At 37.8% G+C, this 9,510-nt stretch overlaps 1 long non-coding RNA gene across 2 annotated transcripts in view; it reads right to left on the bottom strand.

The window, feature by feature from the left end:
* The window catches only part of LOC122085822, an 11,757-nt gene extending 2,605 nt beyond the window's left edge, over positions 1-9,152 (bottom strand). The window contains exons 1-2 of one of the 2 annotated variants that reach the window (XR_006142237.1): positions 9,028-9,152; positions 8,712-8,817 (exon numbers count right to left, since the gene is read on the bottom strand). This is a non-coding gene — a long non-coding RNA (uncharacterized LOC122085822). Of the gene's footprint in view, positions 1-8,711 lie in introns of both variants that reach the window. The other variant, XR_006142236.1, reaches the window with a different exon arrangement.
* Between the last annotated feature and the right edge of the window lie 358 nt (positions 9,153-9,510).

Raw genomic sequence — 9,510 nt, 5'->3', positions numbered from 1 at the left:
TTTTTTTTTTTTTTTTTTTTTTAAATAGTATGACAAAATTCCTATTTTGCCCTTACAAAACGTATACGCATTTTAAACGTGCATTTAAAACGCGTTTAAAACGTTTTATACCGTCGTTCCCCTTTTTTCCCGCATTGTATGGAAGCATACGGCAAAACGCGTTTTAAACGGCAAAAAAACGCGTTTTAACTAACAGTGGTCTGAAATACCAGAAAGAGAGCTATAACAAAGTACAAAGACAACAAAAGCACACTACACAACCCATCTTCATATGAAATTAGTATCCATTGTACAGTGGAAGCCTTTCCGAAGCTTTAGCAAACATAGTAGAACATAGTTGTCAAGACGACAGGCACCTTGGTGGTGTCGCTTTGGTTTCCCCCCGCCCCTGACCACTTGGGGTCACCTAGCTGCTGGCCCCACCTTGACAACTATGGTTTAGAAGATCCATCAGAGGAAAAGCCAACAAATAAACAATAATGCAAGAGTAATAACTGCTCAAACAGAAATTTCAGAAACAATCTCCAGATAATCTAATGCAGATTCAATGGCTCTACAGACAGAACCAACCCGGACAGTAAAGCACGAGAAATAATGCAGATTCAACTGAGTTGTATTAGTTTATAGAAGTTTGGAGGTCCAACCATGAAACCTTAGGGGGTTTATTCTTTCCTCCATTTCTTCATTTGTTTTCTTCTTCTAATATCATCTGCTACTGCTCAACAAATTAGTATGTATTCTATTTTTGCATTCTCAATCTTTTAAATTTTATTGATCTTAAAATTTAATTTGATATTAAATCCTAACCCTACATCTTTCTTTTTCTTTTCTTTTGGTACTCAATTCTAACCATACATCTAACACCATGATACATTGTGATCCTCTTTGCTGAAATCCCTAATCTGCCACTTTTTTTATTCGCCCTGCTAATTGTAGAATAAATTCTCCCCTATTCATCCTACCGATCCAATTTGAATGAGGATTGAAGGTTCATGGATAAGAGGCATCAAGCAGATCCTGAAGCATGACTGGCTTTAGACAACCCATTCAAAATGTGTAACTAGCTAGTTTTATGAGTGGAGTTAACACTTAGCTTCTATCAAGAATTCAAGATGCATTTGCCCAAAGAACTGAAATATGATAAGTCAGCATCTCCCTTTTACTGATTGTACTCATTTTGTTTATCAATTAGAAGACTTTAGTGTACTGGAAATGCAGGTAATAAACTTCTTAAACTATAAACATCTCAAAATACCAAAGCATCTAGATTCATCACCCTTCAAGTCACCATCACCATACTTCAGCCAAAATTTGGCAACATGAAAAAGAAAATAACTGTTGTAGACATCAAAGAGAACTTTCACACAAGCTGGCAGTTGCTCAAAATTCAAAGTAGATACACCAGCAAATATGTTACCTGGGAAGTTAAATATATCACACACGAAAAATAGAGGATAACAACTGAAACATTCTTCTCTTGTTACTATTTCTATTTTTCTCTTAAGAAATTAATGCTAAAAATGAAAATAAAAACCATTGTGTTTGTTCCATTAAAGTGCAAGTTTAATCAAAGCTCTATGGCATAAATGAACAAGCATTTGCACTAAGACCAATTAGAAGGCTGAAGGAAACCACTGCAACAAGCCAATGGATCCTAATCTAAGCAGGCAATACAATTATTCATCATTATTCTACAAAGTAAGACTTGGATGGTGTAATAGTAAATCAAATAAAATATAAGGTTAAAACAATGTTTGACCCGTATCTGTCCACACAAGAGATCTCTTACCGTGCAGTCATCAGAAGCCATTGCTTGATATAGGAGTATCAACTATGGCACATCCAAATTTAGGAGAGGCCATCCATGATGCTCCAAATTAAAAAATGGAACCAATAAAGGAAAGACCAAATACATAAGAAACACCAACTCATTTCATGATCGACTTAAATCCTAACCTAATTGTTTTTTTCCACATTCCAAGATGTACATTCTAGTTGACTTTTGAGGAACTGATATTTGGATCATCTAAAACACCTCTTTCTCATACCCAAAATTAATTTGGCCCCAAAATTTCCTGAAACTCAAAAACAGTTAGGGCATCATTCTTTTACTTATGACAAATCAAATGAGGAGGATTGGAAGAGAACAAGTTGCCATATGAAAACACTTATGTCCTGCAGGACTGTTTCTGGGCCAGAATTTTTTTTTCCGCTGTTCCAGGGGAATACTTTGCATGGTAGAAATGTGTTTAGTAACATGTCGTAAGAAACAGTTCTGAATCAGAAAAGAAATAGAAATGCGTTTTAAGGCACAATAACAGAAGCACTTCTATGACACCCAATTTCAATATTGTAGGGTATATAAGGATTTAAGTAGAAATTTTTAGCTTATGTATGTCTCATTGACCAAACGATCAAGTATACTATCTATTAGGGGTGAAACAGGGCCAGGTTGGACCGGGTTTCTTAAAACCCTAACCCAACCCTAGGTCCTCAAAATTAAACCCAGGCCCAACACGGCCCTAATTGACCCTGTCAGGGACAGGTTGGGTCAGGTTGGGTCGGGCTGGGCTAGGTTGGGTTGACCCTAGCTTTTGCAATGGTTGGATTAACCTTGATTGACCTGTTTTCGTCATTCTATCAACAACAACAACAACATCCAAAACCTTATCCCAACTTAATGGGGTCGGTTACATGGGGATTCCAAGCAAGGACGAGTGCAAGGATCCATGCAAAAAGATTGAGGGTTATAGCAAATTATAATAAGTGCCGGTTGTCAACCAGATGCACCACTACAAATCAGCCTCACGCTTATAACGACAAACTATAATAAGGTATTGGTTGTCTACCTGACGTACCATATAGATCAGTCAAGACAAAGCGTCCTACATGCATTACGTCCACCACCAAGATAATCCATCACCCAACCTACTTTCATAAAAGGAGGAATGAGATAACGAATTCTTGATAGCCCCGCTAAGCACGAAAGTAATAACTCGAACACAAAAATCCGCATTAAAAACTATGTAATCACACACAACTCCACATTAAAGACTAAAAAGGCAACACACAACTCCACATTAAAGACTAAAAAGGCAACAAACAACTCGAGCCGAAGGTATCTGTGAATAGCGGTTCAAAGCACCAGCATAAAGCCCACCACCACAAGCAAAACAATTGCAACTCACATGCGTTATGTGCACCACCAAACCTACTACAGTGTAATAAGGACTTGGTAGAAGAAAACTCGATGGCCCCACTAAAACATAGAATCAATACTTTTAACCAATTTATAAGTAGAAAATCAAGTTGCCATGATTCATGTGCATGGTTCACCTGCTCCCCATTTTCCACATTCTCATCATAAAAATAAGAAAGGGACGTTGACCAAGGTTTAACAATTATAAAACTCACGAAATCAATCTAAATGACTCAATTGGGCTTATATTCCTACTAATATAATTTCCATTACTGATGAACAAATATTCTTATTTGCTGATCTATTCAATGCTGGAATCTGACCAGCAATTAATGTGGGTATTTCCGTCTCCAGATTAGGATATGTTCTTAAATTAAAGCCATGAAATAGGTAGTTGGAAAATTAAAATTGGAACTAGCTCAATTTCGCAGAGTTGGAAGCCTTTGCACAATTCACTTCTGATCTTGATAAAGCTAATCGGAATTAATTGCAAGAGGTCAATGACTGCGTGAATTGCTCAAACAATCCCAATGAGGCCCCTCTCACGTTAGAAGAACAGATAGTTACTATTTATACTAGATCGAATAGATAGTTACTTGATTCATTTGAAATTGGATAAAGAAAGAAATTTCTTCTTCAGTTATGTAACTACTTAAAACCGAGCAAGAGCTAGAAAGAGGCCCTAAATTAAAAATGAAAAATGAAATACCAATAGGAGCCCTAAATTCTAATATAAAAATTCAGGGTTAAATTTTGGGCCAAGTTGAGGCCTCAACCCAAGCCCGACCCAACCCTGACCTAGGGTTGGGGTTTTTCAGCCCGAACCCGCCCTCAGGGTCAGAAAACTTGGCCCAAGCCCTGTTTGGGTTCAAGGAGGGCCAGGGTGGTTCGGGTTGTTAGGGCCAAACTTTCACCCCTACTATGTACCATCCCCTCTTTCCATAGAGGAGAGAAAAAATCAAAGATATAGTGATCGTGCCATTGTGCAGTCATCCAAAAAAAAGGTGTACCTATTGCAAGAGACTTTCGCCACTCCTGGGTCTGGGAGGGTCATAATGTACGCAGATGATGTAGATCTGAAGGTCTACTCAAGGAGGAATAAGAGGGTCGACCGCAATGGCTGATTGGGTCGACCAAGGCTGCTTCTATGGCCCACGGTTTGCGCTATGATGGGGTTATTAGTTACTTATTAGTTTCTAATTTAGTTTCTATTTTTCAGTCTTAAATTAGTTTCTAATTTCTGCAATAAGCTAGTTTCTAATTTTATTAGATTTCAATTTCCAGTTTTAGTAACTACATGATGGTGGTTTATTTAGTCAATATTTAGAAACTTTGGGTTTCTATTCTTTGTAATCTTATACCCATCATTATAAATAAAGAAGAGCACCATATTAAGGCCCACGATTTGAATTTTAAGAAAAAACTCTCTTGTTGCTGCCGCTGGGTATCCATGGCTGTTCCTTGTATCTGATCAGGGAATAAGGACTTGGTGTGTAATCCAAGTGACTCCTTGCAGCGTGAAGTCCAGGAGGTCTGCTTCTAGTTATTATTCTCTTTAAGTTCTCTTTTATTCTCAAGGTTTATCAAGGCTACAAATCAGGTATGTGAATTCTGAACCAGCCCAGAATTATTCTGCAAAACAGAGCATCTACCCCTACTGGAAGACCCAGATCTGGTTGTCAGATTGGCCCAGTTTTTTGGTCGATTGTTCCCTATTATCCAAGCATGGTTCGACCCAATTTTGGGCTAGTTCTGTCCATCCAGTCGTGAGTTTTAGAAATCACCAAATCTTTGTCTTTTAGTGACCTGCTGTGTTCTAAATTGAGATTGATGGCTGTGACTGATTTTATTTTGTTTCCTTGAGATTGTGGATCATTATTGCTGCTGATTTGAACCTCTAAAAGTCCTCTGAAGTTTCTGGTTACTTATTTACTTAGTTAACTACTGTTCTGCCCTACTCGATATTGGTGATCTGAAATCAATCAACTGCTGAAATTGTTACTGTTCTGTTATGGTTTGTGGACTGTTGATACCATATTCTGGTTGCTGGTTAGTCCTTTTGTTTGGTGTTGATATCTGATTATAGAGCTCCAATTTCTGGGTTTGACAATTCTGATTTTAAGGACTGTTGACTAGTTAGTATTGGACTGTTACTGCTGTTTACTGTTGGGTGTTTCCTGCAGTTTTGGGTCTGGTTTGGTTGTCAAATCCAGTCCTACATTAGCAGCCTTACCCCCCCCCCCCAACTTTGTGAAGAAGTTGTTTCCTGAATTAATAAGCCTTGGGTGGGTTGATTATATATGTGTTGGGCCTATGGTCTAATAGGTGTTCATTGTAATGTACCACTTTAATGGACTTAAAATATCGATAGGAGGTAGGAATACAGAATTCATTTCATTTATTTAATTAGAGTCCTTGTTCGAATCAATTCCCCTTTATTATTTCAGTTTCCTAGTCAGTTCATCTTACCTTATCAGTTCAGGATTGGTTTAGGTCTTTCTTTTTTTGAGTATGAGAATGTTTTGAGTCTTCTATATACGTTTTTGAGGAGCAACAACCTTGTACACGAATTTGAATAAAGATTTTGGCTTGTTGCCTTTCATTCTATGGTGATTCAGAATGCTCCCTGATGTGATGATTCAGTAGGCTCCCAAGAGCATGGTTCGAGAACTCGATCAAAAGCGAAATTTCGCAGGTTACGACCATATCCCTAAGGGTCAAAACCATGATTTTGTTAACACTTGAGATGTATAGGATCAGCTTTACTCCACAAAAAATAACAAAAAAAAAAAACAATACAAAAACACAATTCACAAACAAGGTTTGGATTTTGTCAAGGATTTTTAGAAAGGCCTTTGAGAAGGAATCAAGGAACAAGGAAGAACCACTGATCTAGGCGACCATTTTGCTCCGGCAGCAGTGAGTTTGCTCCGGCAGCGGTGAGCATCATTCTTCTTTGACAGGAGTAGAAATATAGTGGATGACCTTAAGGGTTAGGCACTCATTTTGGCATCATAGAGGTAACTATAATAAATACTTGTATTTTTTATGTCTTCTTTTCTTTATATTTATAATTTTATTTCATAATTATGTATTTATATTATATGTTAATATGATTGATGATTGATGAAGATGAACTTAGTTTTTCACTTTATCAATTTGTTTTCTTGATGAATATCTTACATTGGTATGAATATGAACTTTTAATATTTATTTAACATATGAGTAATAGGATTCAATTAGGATTTGAGCCAAATATATTGGTTTTATAAAAAAATTACATAGGAACGCTTTAGTCAATAAGGCGACGTTTTATGCCCGTCTTATCGCTAAGGCGCTCCGAAAGACCCTCAAAAGCCTCCGTCGCCTTACCGCCTTAAAAACTATGGTCAAAACGATATGTTCTGTGACTTTTAAAGGTCAAAGGTTTTGACCAAGTTTAGACAAGTTTCGACCAAATTCAAAGATTTCAACCAAACCAACTAGTTCACCCTTTGGGTGGAACCAAGTCCTATATAAGTTAGTTTGAAAAGAAACCCAAGCCTTCTTCAGCAGATTTCGACCCTCTCTTCTTAGTTTTTTTTCCTAGGAGTGGGAAACTTGGAGAAACAATGGAGATTTCCATTTTTTGCCTACCAAAGTTGAATCTAAGAGTGGTTCTTGCTTCATCTATATAAGAAAGACAACTTGGACAAAAAAGGTAAGTCCCAACTTTCCCAAAAATCAAATTTTTTATAGAATATACTTGTAAATAGAGTAGAATTATGTAAATTTTTTATATGTTACTTAGGAGGACCCAATCTACGCATTCAAGGTGGATGAATTTTATTTTTTTTTTTATGGATTTTTTTTTTTAAATGCATTTACCTACAACATATTTCAGTCAACAACTCAGCGTAATGATTACCGAACCTTTGGTTCACCACACAAGTATGACTTTATGTGTTTTTTTTATGAAACTAATTATGTGAATGTGTTAGTAGTGTCTAAAATAGGATGCACACAAAAAATCAGGAAAAAAAAAAAAAAAAAACACTGTTTGGGGGTCGAAACCTAAGTTTCCAGATCAGGAAAAAAACACACTCTTTGGGGGTCAAAACCTAAATTTCCACCAAGCCGGGAAAAATTCTCTGGTTTCCTCGAAATTTCCTAGTTTTCAACCGAAATTTCGGTCTCCCCAAGGGTCGAAACTCAATACCTTGAACCTTACCCAAGTGTTGGTTCCAGGAATCTTTGGTGGTGATTCCAGCCCTGCAGATCAGGTTGTGATTCCTGATCATATGATTTCTATCTTTTCTGTTATTTGTTTTCTATTTCGGTTTCATCTTCAAAACCCAGAAAGAAATACTATCGTCGGTCATACGTTAGTTTCTGACTTCAACTTGGATTCCTCCAAATCTCTTGTTTTAAAATTTGACCTCCAAATTCTGGTTTCAGTTCTCTGTTCTGCCATTAGTTCTGAATCTTGTGATGGTTCCAAAAATTCCTAGCATTGATTCCCATAAATTCAGTTTTCCGGTTCTGCTTCGAAATTATGTTTTTATATTTTTGTTACTGTTCAACCAATCATTAAAGCCTTAAATGATCTCTATTTAGAGCCCCAATTCTGTCCATTGATTCTGCAATATTGAGTTGTCATTCGACTCCTTCCCCAAGTAGGATTACTCCATCAGTGTGAATATGATCATCAGATTTTGATCACACTTTCAAGAAATATTATACATTAAAATCAGACCCTTTCCCTTGATTGGCCAAATCAGCCGTATTGTTATTCTGTAATTAGTTTTCTTTTCAAATTTGCTTTGTCCTTTCTTTCCTACTATCCTGTCACAAGCTGATCTCCCACTGAATTTCACTAGTCCGGGATAAGCACTGCATTAGTTTACCACGGTCCAAACCTTCCAAATTTGGTTTCAGCACACAACCTTGCCATCTAAGACATGCTACTGGTATCTTTTCCTTCAGTTAATATTTTCACTTTTGGAAGTTTGGTCCAGTAGCCATGCATCGCTAACGCCATGGTAATCAATCAAGTCCTTTTTTTGCTCATTTATCAGAGAAGAAAAATCTTCAATAATCAGAAATTAAATGAAGGTAACCAAACATTCAGCCTTTAGATAACTTGATACAACAAAAACAAAAAATTTAATCAGCATTCATGTACTAGCATTGCCTTGTAGAAACTCGTATGTGCAATGTCTGAATTCATTTATCCATTATGTACCAAAAGAAAAGGTGTGGGGGGGGGGGGGGTTGAGGGACTCAAAAGGGGCTAAAGAAAGCAAATGAAACCCTAAATAATTGCAGAGGAACTGTTCAACTCAAGATTGGGGTGGGCGGCGGGATTTAAAATGTTAATAGGAGAACGGGAGAACGGAAGGAGTTGAGGAGGGTAGGGATTAAGCATGACCCACAATGCATTAAGGTTCCAAACATTCCATATAAAAAATTTTTAGAATTTTTAAAGAAAGAAAGAAGAAAAGTGTAAAGGAAAAAGAAGTAGACAACTCACGGATGCAAAGTCCCACCCAAACTTGGTGATGAGTGAAGTATCTTCTTCCACTCTTCAGTTGTAGTCTAGCAGAGTTGAAATTGCAGCACGCACACCCTAAGCTCAACTGCTCATTGTGTCACACACCCACGGAGTAAGTTCATAGAGAGAGAGAGAGAGAGAGAGAGAGAGAGAGAGAGAGAGAGAGAGAGAGAGAGATGCAGGGAGAACAAAGAGATAAAGAGAGATGAAAGAGAGGCAGAGGTCCAGACAGCTTATCAGAGCGAGGGCATTCATGTTTTTTCAATAGGGAGAGGGTTCGGAGAAGAATACTCACGGAAGAGAGAGGGAGATGAAAGTGAGACATGTCTCGAGTCGAGGGCTTCCATTTTTAGTTTCTTCGAATGCTCCTGGAAAGAACAGTTTCAATTTTTGTTCCAAACACCCGGTTCGTTCTTCGGGAACACAAAAATAAACTGCCGTTGCCAAAAATGTTTCTATTCTATTTGTGTTCCAGTAGAAGAAAATTACAGAAGAACACTCCACAAGAGTGTTACCGAACACTAGTGGTTGTCACCCAGGCCACCTCTATCTCAAACCGTCACCCACCTCTAAGCAGGGATTGAGCTCCTCTGTGGTGCAACATAGTGTCTAGCATGCATCCAACGGCCAGAAACGTCTGGCACGAAGCCCAAGACGGTCACACGCAGCTCAAGGCTTTGCTAGGCGTTGGATGCGTGTTGGACATTGTCTTGCGCCAAAGAAGAGCAAATCCTCTCAGGAGTTCATCTACAAAATGACTCTCTCTCTCTCTCTCTCT

The sequence above is a fragment of the Macadamia integrifolia genome, chromosome 8, assembly GCF_013358625.1.
Source record: "Macadamia integrifolia cultivar HAES 741 chromosome 8, SCU_Mint_v3, whole genome shotgun sequence".
NCBI lineage: Eukaryota > Viridiplantae > Streptophyta > Magnoliopsida > Proteales > Proteaceae > Macadamia > Macadamia integrifolia.
Note: the sequence above shows the minus strand (reverse complement) of the source record. Positions and strands in the feature narration are given on the sequence as shown.